Genomic DNA, 19,928 nt, shown 5'->3' with positions numbered 1-19,928 from the left:
TTTCCCAGTTTCCCTCTCCTTTTCCCCAGGCCGGGTTCCCCCTGTCCCCAGCGGGTGGGAGCAGCGGAGAGCCCCGCGCTGCCCATCCCGACCTGTCCCGGCTCCATCCCTGCTCCTGCCGTGGGCTGTGAGGGGTTTGGGAACGGGGCACCGAGGGTGTCACTGCTCCTGGGGGAGGAGGAGGAGGAGGGATGGAAGAGGAGGGATGAAGAAGAAGGAGAGAGGGGATGGAAGTAGAAGAAGAAGGTGGAGTTAGGGAGGAGGAGCAGGAGGAAGAGGAGGGATAGATGAAGATCAGGGAAAGTAGAAGGAACCAAGAGGTTGAGCACTCCCTGAATTCAGAGCCCCCCGCCCGTGGGATCATCACCCTCCCATCCCACAGGTGACCAGGGTGGGGGAGCTCAGCCCTGATATCCTGGGGGGTTCCTGGGTTGGGGTTTTTTTGGGGGTGATGTTTGGAGAATGAAGAACTCCAAAGCTGAGCACAAAATGCCCCTTGGGATGATATTGGGAGGTCCCAGCATCCTTAAGTGAGGAGATAAAAACGGGGAACTTCTTGGATTCCTGCTGGCACTTCCAGCAGCCTGGGGAGGGCAGGGACAGAGCAGACAGGGTACCCCAGTGCAAGCGTGACCACCAGCAGCTGGGACAGGGGGAACCCCTCAACACCAAAGGGGAGAGAGGAGAGATGGGGAACTCCTGGGAGGCATTTTCAGAGCTGAATCTTGGAGTTTGGGAGCTTTTTATAGACGCCAGATGTTCGGTGACATCTAGAGATGGACTTTGGCAGAGGGACATCAATGTGTGGACAATGTGGGACATCAACTCAATGTGCTCATCCCTTGTATTTCCCCAAACCAGGATTTCCCATTCCCAAACCTTGGCTGGATGGAAAAGGAGGCTGTGAGGAAGAGGAAGATGCCCCAGGACACCCAGGCAGGTGAGGAGGAAGTCAGTGCCCCTTTCCCCCTCTCTCCTGCTCCATCTCCCAGCCCAGCATGGCCCCCGGCTGCAGGACAACCCCGCTGCCGACGCCGTCCTGCCGGGGACGCACTGGGGGGGATCTCCTTCCCCTTCCCTCTGGCACGGAGGCAAATCCCATCCTCTCCTTGTCCTTCCTCCCCCAGACAAGGAGCTGAGGATGGAGACCAGGGAGGAGAAATCCCCACAGCAGAACCTCATGGAAGAGGCCGTTTTCAGCGGTACCACAGTGCAGGAATACAATGGGGAGGAAAAGTCCCAGAGATCCCGCAGGAGGAGGGGCTCCAAACCCATCCCAGGGTGCTCTGAGGAGGAAAGACCCACCCTGTGCCGGGAAGGCGGCCAGAGATCCAGCCAGGGCTCTGAGCTGGTGGTCCATGAGCAGCTTCAGGATGGGGAGAAGCCCTACAAGTGCTTGGAGTGTGGGAAGAGCTTCAGCCAGAGCAACAGCCTGATCTGCCACCAGATGATCCACACTGGGGAATGGGCCTACGAGTGTGGGGAATGTGGGAAGGGCTTCAGCTTCAGCTCTGAGCTCATCATCCACCAGCGCATCCACACTGGGGAGAGGCCCTACGAGTGTGGTGAGTGTGGGAAGAGGTTTCACAGCAGCTCCAATCTCCTCAAGCACCAGCAGATTCACACGGATGAGAGGCCCTTCCGCTGCCCTGACTGTGGGGAGGGCTTCAAGCGAAACTCCCACCTCATCATCCACCGGCGCATCCACACTGGGGAGAGGCCCTACGAGTGTCCCCAGTGTGGGAAGAGCTTCAGCCACAGCTCCAGCCTGATCTGCCACCAGAGGATCCACACTGGGGAACGTCCCTATGAGTGTCGGGAGTGTGGGATGACCTTCAGCCGGAGGTCCAAACTGATCATCCACCAGATGATCCACACTGGGGAGAGGCCCTACGAGTGTCCTCAGTGTGGGAAGAGGTTTCAGAGGAGCTCCACTCTCCTCAGGCACGAGCGGATTCACACAGATGAGAGGCCCTTCCGCTGCCCCGAGTGCAGGAAGGGCTTCAAGCGAAACTCCCACCTCATCACCCACCGGCGCATCCACACTGGGGAGAGGCCCTACGAGTGTCCCCAGTGTGGGAAGAGCTTCACCCAGAGATCTCACTTGACCCAACACCAACAGAAGCACCGGTAAGGGAAGCCCTGTGAGTGCCCCAAGTGCAGGAAGAGCTTCGTGCGCTGCCCCAGCTCCATCCCCCATGGGAGGACCCACGTTGGGCAGAGCCCTGATGACCCACGTTCCCAGTGATCTGTGTTGGGCACACACTGGGCTGGAGATCATTTTATTTTGGTTTCAATTATCTTTTGATTCATCTTTCTCTATTTAGAACAGAGAAATAGTGGTAAAAATCAATAAATTCATCAAAGGCATCTAAAACCTCACATTTTACTAGTGCTTCAAGGGAATCTGGGAGATACTTGGGAGTATTTGGGGGTTGTGGGGTTATTTGGTGTAGTTGTCTCCATTTCTTGGCACTCAAAGAGACAAGAGGGTTCGATCTTTCACCTCAAAACCACTCAATGTCACTGAATCCAACTCAGTACTGTTGCCCGATCCGAAGAAAACACAAACAACCGAAGTCGTTTATGCGGTGCTTTATTGAGGGCCCGGGAGCCTGTGGACTAGCGTCCAAAGACAGAGCCCCATTTCTCAGAAAAGTCACAGGGTTTTTATATGTTTTCTACATGCTTTCTTCATCATCACAAACTTTCACTACTTGGTACGATTATCTCTTTAACCTTTAAATTCTGCCAACAGGTACATTCCTTAGATTATCTCCTAGTTACACTGCTTACATTGCAATATCTGCTATACAGTTCATCTGCAGGTTACATGCGGCCTACCAAGCCTTAGCATGACTACTACTAATGTCAACTAATGCTAACTGTTAATGTTTGCTACTATCTTAATATTGCATTTTATTGAATTAAATGGCAACAATTTCCCCCCTTTTGAGCATTCTTCAATCTTCTGCAAGAATGCTCAACCCTTAGTCCTCGTGGGTTCTCTCAAATGCTGGATTATCTTGCCCAACGACATCTTCATATTTCGGGGGAGGTCGGCGTCTTTCATTGAGACGTATCTCATTGGTTCTTGCCAAGGCTTTGATCACTCTTCTGGTGCGTCTTGTTTCCTTTTCGACGACTCCTAAAACACACTTATAGGCTAACCAAATGATTAGTAACAAGACTGCAAATAACAAAATATACTGTATCACTGACGAAACCCATCCAGAAACCTGAAGTCCTAAAGACTCAAATATTGCTCCGATCCAATTATGTTGTGCTTCTTTTTCAATTTCTTTTGTTTTGGATTCAGTCATTTCCAATTGAGAAATGTCTTTTTCTACTTCAATGGTCACGTTTGGAATATGGATGCAGCAATGGTCAATTTTTCTTTTTAGATACTGACACACTCCATGCTCTTTTAACAATAGCATATCCAGTGCCATCCTGTTCTGTAAAGTCATTCGGGATGTGGCTTGTAATTGCAGATTCATGTCTTTAAATCCTTTCTTAGTGGCTGCTGCTAATCTCTCAGTTTGCCCTAGCAATTTGTATAGCATCTCTCTGTTCCTATAGGAGGCTATAGGTGCAAATAGTGATTCTAAAGCCCACCCAAATTTAACTCCACCATCAGGTTCATGCCATTCATCTTCTAATTCAGCAAATTCATCTACTTCTCTTTTCTTTCGTTTAGGTTTTAATTTCGATTGTTTCCACAGGGGGCAGAGGGTCGGGACTCCCAGAGTGATTTGTGTCACAGGCCCATCTATAGGAATATGCGTAGTCCATTGTCCATGTCCCATTACCCAGACTAAATTCCCTGGACTTTTGACAGTAGTAACTCTACAACTTACCGCTCGTCTGATTCCACTGTTGCCGGATGCTTCTCCTGTAATTGTATGATTAAATTTCCTGCATTCACATCCCCACTTAAGTAGTACTCTAAGAGGAGCCAGGCTAATCTGGCTTCCAGGGGTATCACATGTAATGACTTTAGTACAATTCCAATTTTCTTTAGCTGCTTTAATGTCTCTTGTAGAGGTCCTTGTTCTATAGACTTCTTCCGGGGTTTGATTTTTACTTCCTGTCCATTGTATACACCAGTCCACTGCTCCAATATAACTATAATGTTCTAGTAAACTCGGACCCCATACGGTTTTCCACTCATCCCACTGTGTAGTCTGGCTTGTGATATTTTGGCAATCTTGCAACTCATTATACTGACACCACCCTACATTGTTAAACCCTCTTATGCGGGTAAATTTGCTATTGGGCAGTTTCATACAATCTTCTTCAGGTCGGGCGGCTACTTTTTGGACAGTCTTTTGACATACTGTAGATGTGTTGTCTGTCGTCTCAGGTAGTAATGGAATGGGAATTATTCCCCACGGAATTGGTTCTCCTGCTGCTTGTGGGAGGGGCAAGCATGCTGTAATTCGAGACACATTTTGGACTTTTCCAAAATCTCTAATCAATCCTACTACTAAATTCTCTTGTTCGTGACTTTGATGTACAGCTACTTCTGTATCTCTCAGCTCTCTAGGCCTGGTCTTTTGTGCATCCTTACCCCAAACTGTGACAATATTTGCTTCTGGATAATCAGCACCTTCCTTCCAGGTTGCTTGCACATTCTGGACTTCAGTTTTCTGGTTATGGGTCAGGTTCACATCCATCCTTTCCATAACACCAACCACTGGTTCGGTAACTGCAACCACAGTAGAGCTGTTAACAGGAATTGGTTTCGTTACTACCAGCAACAATACAATCAAAAAGGCTACTTTTTGCGAAAGATCACCCGAGTTGGAGAGACTATCTGAGTCTCCCATTGTACAGGGACTTTCTTGACTCGGGTGTAGTGGATCCATGAGTCGATTCCTTCGACCTTTACTGCAGTGTAAGTTGTCAAGATCACTTAGCGGGGCCCGTCCCATGTCTCTTTCAAGGGGTGGGTGGACCAATTCTTCACATAGACTTGGTCTCCTGGTTGAATGTCATGCACCGGATTTTCCAGTGGTAAAGGTCGGTTCTACTGCAAGGTTCCCCTTAAAGCATTAAGAGTTTTGCTTAGTGACATGATATAACTAAATATTGTCTGATCACCCTGCACGTGCAAATCTCCTGGTTCTGGTCCCACCTCTAATTTTCCCAACTGGATCTGCTTCCTAACTATTGGATTATTCTTTAAACAAGTTGGACACGTGGCATTCACCCGTTTTGCCAATGTTAACATCTGGTTAGAAATTACTTCTTTCTTTAGAAATTTTACCAATGCTTCTGCTCCCCAATGGCATTTATTATGTTCAGTCTCTAAGATGGCTCTCATAATTCGGGTGGGAACCACAACTTGTCCCATGGCTGTTACATACCATCCAGTTGCATTCTTCTGTGCTCTCAGCAGTGACGCTAGTTTTTCATCATCCGGGGAATACTTCGGTTCTTGAGTCAAATGTGGAGTTACAGGACTCACCTTAGTGGGTATCAGGGCCATTTGGGTCCACACTTCTCTGGCCACTTCTCGTGCTGTGACATCAGCCAATCTGTTTCCTCGATATATTTTTGCTTCTTCCTTCTGGTGACCTCTCACATACATTATTGCAACTTTTTCAGGTTGGTGTACTGCATCTAGCAAGGCTAGAATTTCAGTTCTATATTTGATGGTAGTTCCCTGAAAGTTCAATAACCCTCGTTCTTTCTATAGGGCACTATGAATATGCACAACCCCGAAAGCATATTTAGAATCAGTCCATATATTCACTTTCTTTCCGGAACTTAACATTAGGGCTCTAGTGAGTCCAATGATCTCAGCTCGCTGAGCTGACGTTCCAGGGACCAAGGCCTTTGCTTCCACTACAGTGGTGACTGTTACCACCGCATATCCCGCATACCTGGTACCATTTTCCACAAAACTGGACCCCTCGGTAAACAGTTCCCAATCCGGATCTTCCATTGGAACATCTTTCAAATCCATTCGGCTGGCATGCACTTGTTCAATCACTTCCATGCAGTCATGTGCCAATTCTCCTTCTTCCTGCTCACTGCGGAGAAATTCTGCTGGGTTAACATGATTAGTCATTTTTAGATCCACATCATCTTGTTCTCTCAGGATTGCTTGGTATTGCAGCATCCTGCTGGATGAAAGCCAGTGTCCCCCCTTTTGTTCCAGGACTGCCAGTACCATGTGAGGCACAAATACCTCTATTTTCCTGCCCAAAGTTAATTTCCTGGCTTCCTGGATGAGGATCACTGTGGCCGTAACTGCCCGCAAGCATGACGGCCAACCAGCACTTACCGTATCTAGTTGTTTCGAAAAATACCCTACCGGGCGTTTCCATGAACCAAGTCTCTGAGCTAGCACTCCCAGTGCCAGTTTCTGTCTTTCATTTACATACAACTGAAAGTCTTCATTTAAATCGGGAAGGCCTAAGGCCGGAGCTTCTCTCAAGGCTTGTTTCAAGTCTTCAAAGGCCTTTTTCCTCGGTCGATCCCAGCTCAACTGCGGTTCTTTCAGAGCTTCATATAATGGTTTGGCTAGAAGTCCAAAATTCAGAATCCACAGCCTGCACCATCCCACCATTCCCAGAAAAGACCTTAGTTCCTGATGGTTCCTGGGAAGGGGAATAGCACAAATAGCTTCCACTCGATTGACTCCCAGTCGTCTCTGGCCTTGGGTGATTTCACATCCTAAGTATATTACACTCTCTTTTATCAGCTGTGCTTTTTCTTTTGACACTCGGTAGCCAGCCTGGCCCAACATATTCAACAGAGCAATAGTCAATTTCAGGCACAATCCTTTTTCTGCTGTTGCCAAAAAGATATCATCCACATACTGGAGAACAACATAAGAGGAGGGTAACTCTCTTACCTCAGCAGTCTTCCATTCTTCTAATTCCTTTGCTAATTGATTTCCAAATATTGTAGGGCTGTTTTTGAATCCTTGCGGCAGTCGAGACCAGGTGAGCTGTCTCTTCCTTCCAGTGTCAGGATTTTCCCATTCAAATGCAAAATATTTCCTACTTTCCAATGCCAGAGGGATGCAGAAGAAAGCATCTTTCAAATCAATAACAGAGAACCATTTAAATTTTTCTGACACAGATGTTAATAGAGTATACGGATTGGCAACCACTGGGTAAATGTCTTTGACAATATTATTAATTGCCCTTAAATCCTGCACTAGCCGATACTTACCATTCGGTTTCCTAACTGGAAAAATAGGAGTGTTAAAGTCTGATTCACATTCCTGCAAAATTCTTTGTGCTTCCAATTTTACTCTCCCGTTTTCGAATATAATTCTGAAATTCAACGATGACAACAAATCTCTGCCTTGTTCTCATCATTAAATGTCAGAACCACACCCGAATTCTTTTTCTCCAAATCTCAAATTTAATGGTTGTAAGAAGGGTCTTTCTTCTAATTGTCCCGTTGCTCCCACCACCTGTATGGTAGTATCACTAATGGGAAAGAACAAGAGTTTATCGTGGATACTGAATGCGTTGCCCTCATATCCACGACACACTCCCGTCCCCCCCATCAATATCAATCCTGACCTCCAAGTCCTGGTCTAGTCAGCTTTGATTCTGATAATTCCCCAACACAAATGCTTGGGCGCCACCTTCCGGATTCACGGAGTAACCTGTTGATCCATTCACTGGCATTCCTCCCAGTCCAGCTTTCATTGGGCACTCATTTTTCCAATGTCCTATCTGACGACAGAACACACATTGATTAGGAGCAATTCCTCCTTGTTGGGGACCAGGAGGGGTTATCCCCCGTCCCCCGAAATTGACATTCTGGAATCCTGCCCTGCCACGTCCAGAGCCACGACCGCACCCAAAACCACCTCTGCCTCCTCCCCTATTACCAGCTTGCTGCATTATAGCTAATAGATTCGCCTGCTGTTTCTTGGCCGTTTCTTTTTCTCTGTTATTATAAACCTTCCAAGCCACTTCTAGCATTTTATCCAAATCCCGAGTATCTTGACCTTCTAATTTCTGCAGTTTCTTACGTATATCTTCCTGTGCCTGACCCAAAAAGATTAAAGCAAGCTGCAACTTTCCTGCTTCACTGTCGATATCTAAATCAGTGAAGCGACTAGCAGTCTCCTTAAGGCGTTCTAGAAATGCCGAAGGAGATTCATTCTTATCCTGCTTGACCGAATACAACTTTGACCAATTTAATGTTTTAGGCATCCCGGTCCTGATTCCTTCCACCAACAACTCCTGGTACGCCCTGATAGATTCCATCCCTTCAACCTTGTTCAGGTCCCATCCTGGATCATCACTCGGAACCAAGTCATTCGCGGTTTCCCCAACTCGATACAGTCTAATCATTTCCCGAGCACGCTCTTTCATGGCCCGCAACACCATCCCTTTCTCAGTGGAATCCATTAGGGTATCTAATAAAACCTGCGTGTCATTCCAGTCCGGGTTCTGAGTTCTAACAATCATCTTAACCACCCGTGCCACCTTTTCAGGATTCTCACGGTAATTACCTGCTGACTGCTTCCAAATCACCAAATCTCCTGGGGAGAAAGGCACTTTCACAACCACTTTCTCTTTCTGGGGTCCCACAGCTTCCCTTAAAGGGGCGATTAACTGGGGTCCCCCATGATTTTTACGTCCCAGTCTAGTTCGTGCTGCGAGGGGAGTATTTCACGGGGAAGGGATTGGAAGACGTATAGCAACCTTTTTAGCATTCTTGGGTGCCACTGTAACGTTTGTCGCCTCCTCATCCTCCCCGTCCTCCTCCTCCGAACTACTTTCAGGTAACGGCGGATACAGCGAGGGATGAAGTGAGGCAGAAGGGAGGGGTGAAGCGGTAGGAAGGGGTGAAGCAGAAGGGAGGGGTGCAGTGGAAGGCGCGCCTGGTGACACCAGTAAAGACAAATCTTCTTCTGTCCGGGATTTTAAAGCTAAACACCGCACACATTTAGATTCCTTTTTACAACACTTCTCCCCCCCGCACTCAGATTCTTTCATCTCTAGCACCATTATTCCGCACTCGGTTTGCCACTCCTTTTTACGACGCAGTAAATGGAACAAGTCTAAATACTGTATTTCATCCCATTTTTCACTGTCCTCCAAATAGCGCATTAACGAATTTATGGTGTCAAAGTCCACAGTACCATCCTCTGGCCATGACGGTCCCTCTCGCTTATATTCGGGCCACCAATGATTACAATAATCAATCATTTTATCTTTACTCATCTCCTGGAAAAACCCTTCACTTTTCCACCTCTTCAGTAAACATCCCAGCGGGGTACTTTCTGGGATACCTTTATCAGATTGAACCACAGACTTATCAGACTGAACCATAAATTTAAGTGCCTTAAATGCCATTTTGAACCTTACTTACAGCCGTACAAAAACTCAGTAACCAATACCAACAACCAATATGCAGCAATATACGAAACAATAAAAACCACAATCAATACTGACAGCCCAACAAAATCTATCATACCACACACTCACACACAATCTCTCCAATACTGAGGTAGTTTCACTTTTAGCAGCAACAACTTACAGACACCTAAACAATAATTCAACAACACACTATCATATCAATCAACAAGCAGCAATATACAAAACCACAATCAATATTTACAGTTTAACAAATTTTAAGCAAACCACATACAGTGACAAAAGAGACTTAATACCAGATAAATACCAGACCAATCCCACTTGCCGCTACCTGATGCCGCGAGGGGCAAGTGCCGGACCTGCGCAGCTTTCGCCGCGTCTGACAGCCGGCGCCTAGGCTCCCCAGACCACCCAGACGTCTTAGCCCAACCCTGCGAGGATCGCAGCCTCGTCTTATGAGCAGGCACCCAAACCAGAACCAGAAAATAAAGCACCTTCGGGCTTACCTTTCGCAGTCGTCCGCCAGGTGCGGGGGTCGGGCACGAACCGATGACTCCCCGAGAATCACTCGGTGCCGGCGTGGAGTGGATCAGAACGCGAACCGCCCCAGCCACCTTCGGAGTCCTGCCGCGGTCGCCAGAAAACTGTTGCCCGATCCGAAGAAAACACAAACAACCGAAGTCGTTTATGCGGTGCTTTATTGAGGGCCCGGGAGCCTGTGGACTAGCATCCAAAGACAGAGCCCCATTTCACAGAAAAATCACAGGGTTTTTATATGTTTTCTACATGATTTCTTCATCATCACAAACTTTCACTACTTGGTACGATTATCTCTTTAACCTTTAAATTCTGCCAACAGGTACATTCCTTAGATTATCTCCTAGTTACACTGCTTACATTGCAATATCTGCTATACAGTTCATCTGCAGGCTACATGCGGCCTACCAAGCCTTAGCATGACTACTACTAATGTCAACTAATGCTAACTGTTAACGTTTGCTACTATCTTAATATTGCATTTTATTGAATTAAATGGCAACAGAGGCACCAGTAAGGGAAGCCCTGCGAGTGCTCCAAGTGCAGGAAGAGCTTTGTGCACTGCTCCAGCTTCATCCCCCCTTGGAGAATTCAAATTTGGCAGAGACCTAGTGATCCATGTTCCCTGTGGTCCATGCTGGGAAGACACCTCTACCTTTTCCTGCCCATGGTAATGACATAATGTGAGATCAAAGAACATGAGGGTCTATCCATGGCCCTATCATTATATTCAATCCCATCTCAGGTCAATGCCAGGGGCAGGAAAAGGACTCCCTCTCTCTCACCAGAAGAGAACAGTGTCCTTTCTTGGCAGGAGGAAATATGTGGCCAGGAAGAGCCAGTTGGTGGCATTTTAGTCTTCCCTGTGAATCAATTTTGTTATCCCTTCTGTTATCCAAATTGTTTCTGTTCCTGTTTGTTTCTTATCCCATTGCTCTTCTCAATAAATTGTTCTTATCCCAGCATGGGATCTTTGCCTTTTCTGCTTTCCATGGGAGGTGGGAGGGAAGAGAGCGGCAGCACGGTTTCAGCGGGAGCAGGAAATTGGAAAATCCCATTCCTGAAGCCCAGCCCATGGAAACCGAGCATCCCAGCTGGTGCCAGGCCTGGTTGCCATGGCAGCAGCCTTGGGAGCGGGTCCCTGGCTGGGGGCTGTGGGAACCTCTTCCCTCTGGTGCCCAGGGACAGGAGTGGAGGGAGCGGCTGGAGCTGAGGCGGGCAGGTTTAGGCTGGATGTGAGGAAAAGGTTTTTCCCGCGAGGCTGCTGGGGCACTGAACAGGCTCCCCAGGGAAGGCTCCCAGCTCCAGGGCTGGCTGAGCTCCAGCAGCATTTGGCCAGCGCTGCCAGGCCCAGGCTGGGATTGTTGGGGTGTCCTGTGCAGGGCCAGCAGTTGGACTGGAGGATCCCCATGGGTCCCTCCCAACTCAGCCAATTCTGTGGCTCTGTGATCCCATGAGCCTGGGGATGGGACTGCAAATGGTTGCCATGACAATGGGCTCTGGCTCCAGGCCTGAGCTGGTGTCCATGGCAACCACCCCTGGCATGGGGTCTCCATGGAGCTGCCAAGGGACTGACCATAGCAACAGGGGCTGTGATGGTTGTCATGGAAACAGACCATAGCAACAGGGGGCTGGTGATGGTTGCCTACCAAGGATCAGATTTGTTACAGGCCCTCAGAGGGGCTCCATGGGGACATTCCAAGAGTCTCCAGACTGTTCAAGAGCTGGAATGTCACAGGCACTCCTGGGGGCTCCACGGTGACATCCCAGGAGTCCCCAGGCTGCCAAAGAGCCGGGATGTCACAGACACTCCCAGGGCTTCCTGTCATGGGCAGTGTGGGAGCTTCAGGCAAAAGCTTTATTTCTTTATTAGAGAAATTCCTGCTGCGTCATGAAGTGAAGAAATGACACTCAACAGCCACCATGGATCATCCAACCACTCCAGGATGCCAAGACTTTTAAATTCCTTCTAAGAGAGGAGACTGGGTGGGCAGGATCCAATCCCAGCACCCAGACTTTGTCAAAGGTTTATATGTAAAGATTGGACAGGTGGAATTGAAACATAGTGCAATTTGTCCCACAGGATTAACAGTGGAATACCATCCATCTTTTCTGATGCCCATGGCCAAAACTGGTACTCCACCTAAAAAATTTCCTCTATGCAAGGGTATCTTCCAGAAAAAACCTGCCAGTTCTGGCTGTCCTTAGCCTCTGGTGGTCCCGTCGCATCTGCCCCTGAAACAGTGGGGCTCTGTTCCTTCCTCCCTGTGGAAAAGAACCGGACTTCTTGCCAAAGGACCATTTAGAATTTGGCCTCCCAAATATATGTATCCAAAAATTGCTCCCAGACAAGAGCAGCCATGGCAGAGAGGTCAGGTTGGACCTCTACTCTTGTGAGTTTTAGACTATGAGCAGAATCTTTTCATTTGAAAACCCCTTGGAGAGTGCCCAGAGATCTCTCAAGGTGGGGTTTTGAGGCCTCAGGCACATGATCACTGTATAGGGACAAAGGAGCTCTGTGGTCCATGGGGTGGAGACTGAGGACGGTGGAGGAGAGCCATGAGAGTGTTTAAAGAGTGGTTTCAGAGATTGTGGATCCTTTTGACATAGTGGAAAAGAGCCAGAGAAAGAAAGAATTGATGCCAAGTGCAGCTGGGGAGGCCCAGAGTGGACACCAGGAGAAAGGGATTTGTGTCCCAGGGCAGAGCTGTGGTGCAACACATCCCCCAGATGGAGTCTGGAGCAGCCCAAGGCTTTGTGTGGCCAGGCAGAGGCAGGCAGGACACAGAGCTGTCAGCAAAGGAAGGGGCCAGCGAGGTGGGGCAGCCGGGGGATGACGACAGCCTGCAGGGACAGAGGCGCAGGGCATGGACACCACAGGGCAGCCTGGGCTGGAGAGGGCACAGGGACGGGCAGCAGCTGCAAGGCCCTGCCAGAGGCAACTTGTGCAGCCCTTTGGCCATGGCTGCTGGCCCTGGGCCTGAGGCCAGCAGGGGACAAGTGACCCTGGCAGCCCTGGGGCCTCATTGCCTCCTTGTCCCTGCTCAGCAGCCTGGCAGGGGCCGCCCCATGGTGCTGCCCTTGGCATTGCACATCCCCACATGCCAGTGCCCCGGGAAGAGCCCTGAGCAATGAGGGAGGGACAGCATCTGCCTTGCCAGGGGCTGGGGCTCAGCCCTTGGCCCTTGGCATTCCTGAAACACATCCAGTTTTGCTCAGCACCACAGACACCTTTCCCTTGCTTGTCCCCAGCTGCCATCAGGGCCTCCAGTCTTCTGCTCTACCTGGAACCTGGGGACGCTTTCTCACTCGTGTCTCTCATTTCAACTACAAGAAACTTCAGTGTTTCAATCTCACTATGAGCTCTTGAGGAGTTTCTGGAGCACACTCTGAGGGACTGAGTGTGATGCAGAGAGCCCCAAAGGCCCGAGAAGGTGATGAAAGTGCTGGTGCTGTGTCTGTGCTGCTGAGCTGGGCCGGGCTCCTGGCCCAGAGGCAGCTCCTGGCAAGGGCAGCGCTGCAGAGAGACAGCTCTGGCCAGGAGCAGCTCCTGAGCACAGCCCAGCAGGGCTGGGGCCCTGCCAGGGCAGCTCAGGGACACCAGCAGGCCCAGACAGAGCTCCCAGGGGCTCAGCACTGGCAGGGGCTGTGGGATGTGCCAGAGGGGGCTGTGTCACAGCAGCACCTCTGTGGCTGTGTCCTGGAGCCCCAGAGCAGCTGTGATGTCAGAAAGGGGCTGTGTGACAGCTCCGAGTGGGTTGTGTGAGGTCACAGATGGGGCTGTGACATCACAGTTTGTTGTGTGAGGTCACTGAGCAGCTACGGCATCATAGAGGGGATTCTGTGACATCAGAAATCAGGGTGTGATGTCACAGTGTGGGCTGGGTGATATCACTTAGTGGGCTGTGACATCACAGAGAGGACTATGACATCAGAGGTTGAATGCATGACATCACAGAGTGGGTTGTGACATCACAGAGTTTCTGTATGACACCGCAGAGCCACCACAGGGTGGGCTGTGACATTACTGAGTGGGCTGTGAGGTCACAGAGCAGACACCACAATCCCAGAGGGCAGCTCTGTGACATCAGACAGCAGATTGTGACATCACAGAGCAGCTGTGTGACATCAGAGAGAAGAGTGTGTGATGTCAGAGAGAAGGCTGTGACATCAGAGAGTAGGTTCTGTTATCTCAGAGGGGCTGGGACATCACAGTCCAGGCTGGGACATCACAGAATGGCTGTGGGACATCCCAAGGTCTGTGGGGCATGGGACAGGGGGACAGGGAACCCCTGGCAGCATCCCTGTGTCCCCCAGGGCCAGAGCCTGGGCCAGGGCTCCTTCACCCTGTCACCAACGAGGGCTTGAGAGCGCTTAAAAAATCCCCAGCAAGGGAGCAGCAAAAACCAGATTTAATATTAAGCAGCAGCAGCACAAAGTTCCTTGGCAAGAGTCACTCTGCTCCTGACTGGACACTTCAGGCACAGCAAGGAAACAAAGCAACAACAAAACCAAACAAAATCCAGGCAATCCAAATCCAACCAGAAATGAACCCAGAACTGTCCGTATGTGTGTGTGTCTGTGACAAAAGGACAGTGAGGTCAAGGATAAAAGGAATATGGCCTAAAAACTTAACAGAGGTCAAACTTAACAGGACTTCACTTATACCTTAACCATTAATTGATACCTTCAACTTCACAGTTTAGCAAAAGAACAGCAGTTATACAGTATTTAATCTAATTTTTAACCTATGACTTTTTGATTTAACAGAGGAATTACACTTAAAAATATTCAAATTAGCTTCTAATTTATATTAAAAGTGACAGTTTATGTTGGGGAAGATGAAACAGGGAAACCTTGCGAATATGATTGTTTAACAACAGATTCTGAAGGTATGAAGCCTAGAATTGAAATAGAAATGAAAGCTTGCTTTGAGTCATAAGATACTGGGTACTAGTTACTATATGACCAAAGAACAATAGCCTAGCCAGCTAAAGGAGAATCCCTGATTGGTAAAACAATGTCCTTCTGCTGATAGAAAGTCCAAAGGTCAAGAAACAAGGAAAGAACTTGTAAAGCTTTTTAGAGTTTAAAATGCAACACTCTATGTTAATATGGGGAAGTGTGGGTACGGAGGAGCCTGCTGGGCCCGAGATACTGGCTCTCCCCTGGAGAGGAGATACTTCGCTGTAATAGCGACACAATGTCGCTCCCAGGGGTCTTTGAGTTAGTTATGTTAAACTGTTGTGTTTCATTGGTGTTCCCCCCTGCTGTCCCACCCCGATACAGGTATCTCGGGCTTCCCCCCGCCCCTCTCCTTCCCCATAAATATCCCGGGTTTTCCTCTGTTCGGGAGATTCGCTGTTACCGGCACCCTTTGCTGAAGCTTTGCCTGAATAAAGGCTTGTGCCTCGGTGGAACGCTGGACCAGCTGTCTCGTCCCTGCTTCCTGTGTTGCCTGCCGCCGCTGCTGCCGAGCTGAGCTGAGCTGAAATCACTATACTATTACTGAGCTGAGCTGAAATCACTATACTATTACTGAGCTGAGCTGGAATCACTATACTATTACTGAGCTGAGCTGGAATCACTATACTATTACTGAGCTGAGCTGGAATCACTATACTATTACTGAGCTGAGCTGAAATCACTATACTATTACTGAGCTGAGCTGAAATCACTATACTATTACTGAGCTGAGCTGGAATCACTATACTATTACTGAGCTGAGCTGGAATCACTCGACTGCTCGAAGCTGCTCGCATGCGCTTCGGGCCAGCCTTTCTCAAGGCTGCTTCTGGAGAAGTCGCGGTGCTCCGGGCTTTCCGCCGCCGCGGCAAGAAAACCCCATCAGATTTCTAGGACATCCCACAAAATCTCCACAAATTTCCACAAAATCTAAGAAAAATCCAACAAAATTCTCCAAGTTTCCACAAAATCCCACATAATTTAAGAAAGATCCCACAAAATTCCAGAAAAATACCACAACATTGCAGTAATCTCCTCAAAACCCTACCAAATTCCAGAAACATCTCACAAAATCTCCTCAATATCCTACAAAAATCAAGAAAAAACCCTATCTAATTCCAGAAACATCCCACCAAATCTCCATAAATTTCCACAAAATCTAAGAAAAATCTCACAAAATTCTTCAAGTCTACACAAAATACCACAAAATTCCACAAAAATCGCACAAAATTATTTAAACTTATGCAAAATCCCACAAAACTTAAAAAAAATCGCACAAAATTGAAAAAACAAATACCAAAAACCCCTTAATCTTCCCAAAACCCTACCAAATCCCAGAAACATCTGACAAAATCTCTTGAATATCCTAGAAAAATCAAGAAAAATCCCACAAAATTCCACAAAATCCCACAAAATTGCAGAAATCTTCACAAATACCCACCAAATTCAAGAAACATCCCACAAAATCCCCACGAATTTCCACAAAATCAAACAAAATACCTCAAAATTCTTCACGTCTCCTCAAATTCCGTCAAAATTCCACAAAACTCCCACAAAATCTCATCAATATCCTACAAAATTCAAGAAAAAACCCACCAAATTGCAGAAAAATCTGACACAATTCCCTAAATGTTCTCAAAACCCCACCAAATTCCAGAAACATCCCACCAAATCACACAAATTTCCAAAAATCTAAGAAAAATCCCTCAAAATTTTTCAAGTCTCCAGAAAATCCTTCAAGAGTCCAGAAAAATCCCACAAAATTATTGAAACTATTGCAAAATCCCACGAAATTGCAAAAAACTAAAAAATAACCCTAAATCTTCCCAAAACCCTACCAAATTCCAGAAACATCTCACAAAATCTCTTGAATATCCTAGAAAAATCTAAGAAAAATACGAAAAAATTCCACAAAATCTTACAAAATTGCAGAAATTTTAAAAAATGCCACCAAATTCCAGTGTCATCCCAAAAAATCCCCACAAATTTCCACAAAATCTAACAAAATACCTCAAAATTCTTCATGTCTCTTCAAATTCCTCAAAATTCCACAAAGCTCCCACAAAATCTCCTCAATATCCTACAAAATTCAAGAAAAAACCCCACCAAATTGCAGAAAAAATCCCACACAATTCCCTAAATGTTCTGAAAACCCCACCAAATTCCAGAAACATCCCACCAAATCACACAAATTTCCACAAAATCTAAGAAAAATCCCACCAAATTTTCCAAGTCTCCTCAAAATGCCTCAAGATTCCAGAAAAAATCCCACAAAAATATTTAAACTTTTGCAAAATCCCACAAAATTGCAAAAAAATCCCATGAAATTGAGAGAAACTAAAAAAAAGGCCTAAATCTTCCCAAAACCCTACCAAATTCCAGAAACATCTCACAAAATCTCCTGAATATCCCACAAAAATCAAGAAAAATGCCACAAAATTCCCAAAAAATCCCACATAAGTGCAAAAAATTTTAAAAAATCCCACAAAACCTTCTCAAAATCCTACCAAATTCCAGAAACATCCCAGAACATGTTCACAAAATTAAAAAAAAATCTAAGAAAAATACCTCATAATTCATCAAGTCTCCACAAAATCCCACAAAGTTCAATAAAAATCCCACAAAATTTCCCTAAATCTTCTCAAAAGCCCACCAAATTCCAGAAACATCCCACAAAATCCCCACAAATTTTCACAAAATATAAGAAAATACCCCCTAATTCTTCATGTTTCCTAAAAATCCCTCAAAATTCCAGAAAACTCCCACAAAATCTTCTCAATATCCTACAAAATTCACGACAAATCCCACAAAATTGCAGAAATCTTCTCAAAACCCTACCAAATTCCAGAAACATCTCACAAAATCTCCTCAATATCCCACAAAAATCAAGCAAAATCCCACAAAATTCTTTCAATTTTCTGAAAATTCCAGAAAATTCCAGCGAAATCACACAAAACCTTCACAGAATTCCACAAAATCTAAGAAAAATCCCTCACCAAATTCTTCTTGTCTCCTCCAAAGCCCTCAAAATTCCAGAAAGATTTCACATCATCTCCTCAATATCCCACAAAAATCAAGATCCCACAAAATTCCAGAAAAAAATACCACAAAATTGCCTAAATCTTTTCAAAACCCCATCTAATTCCAGAAACGTCTCAAAATCTCCACCAATTTCCACAAAATCTAAGAAAAATCCAGGAAAATCTAAGAAAAATCTTACAAAATTGCAGAAAAATCCCACACAATTCCCTAAATGTTCTGAAAACCCCACCAAATTCCAGAGACATCCCACAAAATCTCTACAAAATCACACAAAATGGAAGAAAAATCCCTCAAAATTTTTCATGTCTCCTCAAAATCCCACCAAGTACCAGAAAATTCCACAACAGTACAAAAAAATCCCACAAAATTCCAGAAACATCCCACCAAATCACCACAAATTTCCACAAAAATTTCAGAAAAATCCCACAAAATTCTTAAAGTCTCCTCAAAATCCCTCAAGATTCCAGAAAATAATCTCACAAAATTCCCTAAATCTTCCCAAAACCCAAAAAATTCGCAGAAACATCCCACCAAATCGCCACAAAATTCCAAAGCAGCTAAGAAAAAATCCCTCAAAATTCTTCGAGTCCCCACAAAATCCCACAAAATTGAAGAAAAATCCCACAAAATTGCAGAAAAATTCTACACAATTCCCTCAATGTTCTCAAAACCCCAGCGAATTCCAGTAACATCCCACAAAATCCCCACTAATTTCCACAAAATCTAAGAAAATACCTCAAAATTCCTCATGTCTCCTCAAAATCCCTCAAAATTCCACAAAACACCACAAAATCTCCCCAATATCCTTCAAAATCCAAGAAAAATCCTACCAAATGGCAGAAAAATCTCACACAATTCATTAAATGTTCTGAAAAACCCCAGCAAACTCCAGAAACATCCCACAAAATCTCCACAAAATTCTACAAAATCTAAGAAAAAACCCTCAAAATTCTTCAAGTCTCTACAAAATCCCACAAAATTGCAGAAAAATCCCATACAATTCCATAAATGTTCTCTAAATCCTACCAAATTCCAGAAACATCCCACTAAATCCTCACAAATTTCTACAAAATCTAAGAAAATAACTCAAAATCATTCATGTCTCCTCAAAATCCCTCAAAATTCCACAAAACTCCCACAAAATCTCCTCAATATCCGACAAAATTAAAGAAAAATCCCAAAAGATTGCAGAAATCTTCTCAAAAGCCCACCAAATTCCAGAAACATCCAACAAAATCTCCACAAATTTCCACAAAATCTAAGAAAAATCCCACAAAATTCTTCAAGACTCCTCAAAATCCACCAAGTTTCCAAACAAAAATTGAACAAAATTCCCTAAATCTTCTCAAAAGCCCACCAAATTCCAGAAACATCCCACCAAATCCCACAAAATTACAAAAAATCTTAGAAAAATCCCACACAATTCTTCAAGTCTTCACAAAATCCCACCAAATTCAAGAAAAATCCCACAAAATTGCAGAAAAATATCACACAATTCATTAAATGTTACCAAAATCCTACCAAATTCCAGTAACTTCCCAGAAAATCTAAACAAATTTCCACAAAATCTAAGAAAATCCCTCAAAATTCTTCATGTCTCCTCAAAATCCCTCAAAATTCCACAAAACTCCCAAAAAATCTCCCCAATATCCTGAAAAATTCAACAAAAATCCCACTAAATTGCAGAAAAATCCCACACAACTGATTAAATGTACTGAAAACCCCAGCAAATTGCAGGAACATCCCACCAAATCTCCACAAAATTCCACAAAATCTAAGAAAAATCCCTCAAAAATCTTCAAGTCTCCTCAAAATCCCTCAAGATTCCAGAAAAAAATCTCACCAAATCCCCTAAACCTTCCCAAAACCCAACCAAATTCCAGAAACATCCCACCAAATCGCCACAAAATTCCAAAGAAGCTATGAAAAATCCCTCACAATTCTTCAGCTCTCCACAAGATCCCACAAAATTGCAGAAATCTTCTCAAAACCCCACAAAATTCCAGAAACATCCCACCAAAT

At 45.8% G+C, this 19,928-nt stretch overlaps 1 pseudogene; it reads left to right on the top strand.

Annotated features, from left to right (window-relative positions):
* The window catches only part of LOC131586325 (uncharacterized), a 1,027,770-nt pseudogene that overhangs the window by 113,337 nt on the left and 894,505 nt on the right, over nucleotides 1–19,928 (top strand).

This window comes from Poecile atricapillus, chromosome 19, assembly GCF_030490865.1.
Source record: "Poecile atricapillus isolate bPoeAtr1 chromosome 19, bPoeAtr1.hap1, whole genome shotgun sequence".
Taxonomy (NCBI): Eukaryota; Metazoa; Chordata; class Aves; order Passeriformes; family Paridae; genus Poecile; species Poecile atricapillus.
The sequence above is the reverse complement of the archived record's forward strand: the minus strand, read 5'-3'. Positions and strand labels throughout refer to the sequence as shown.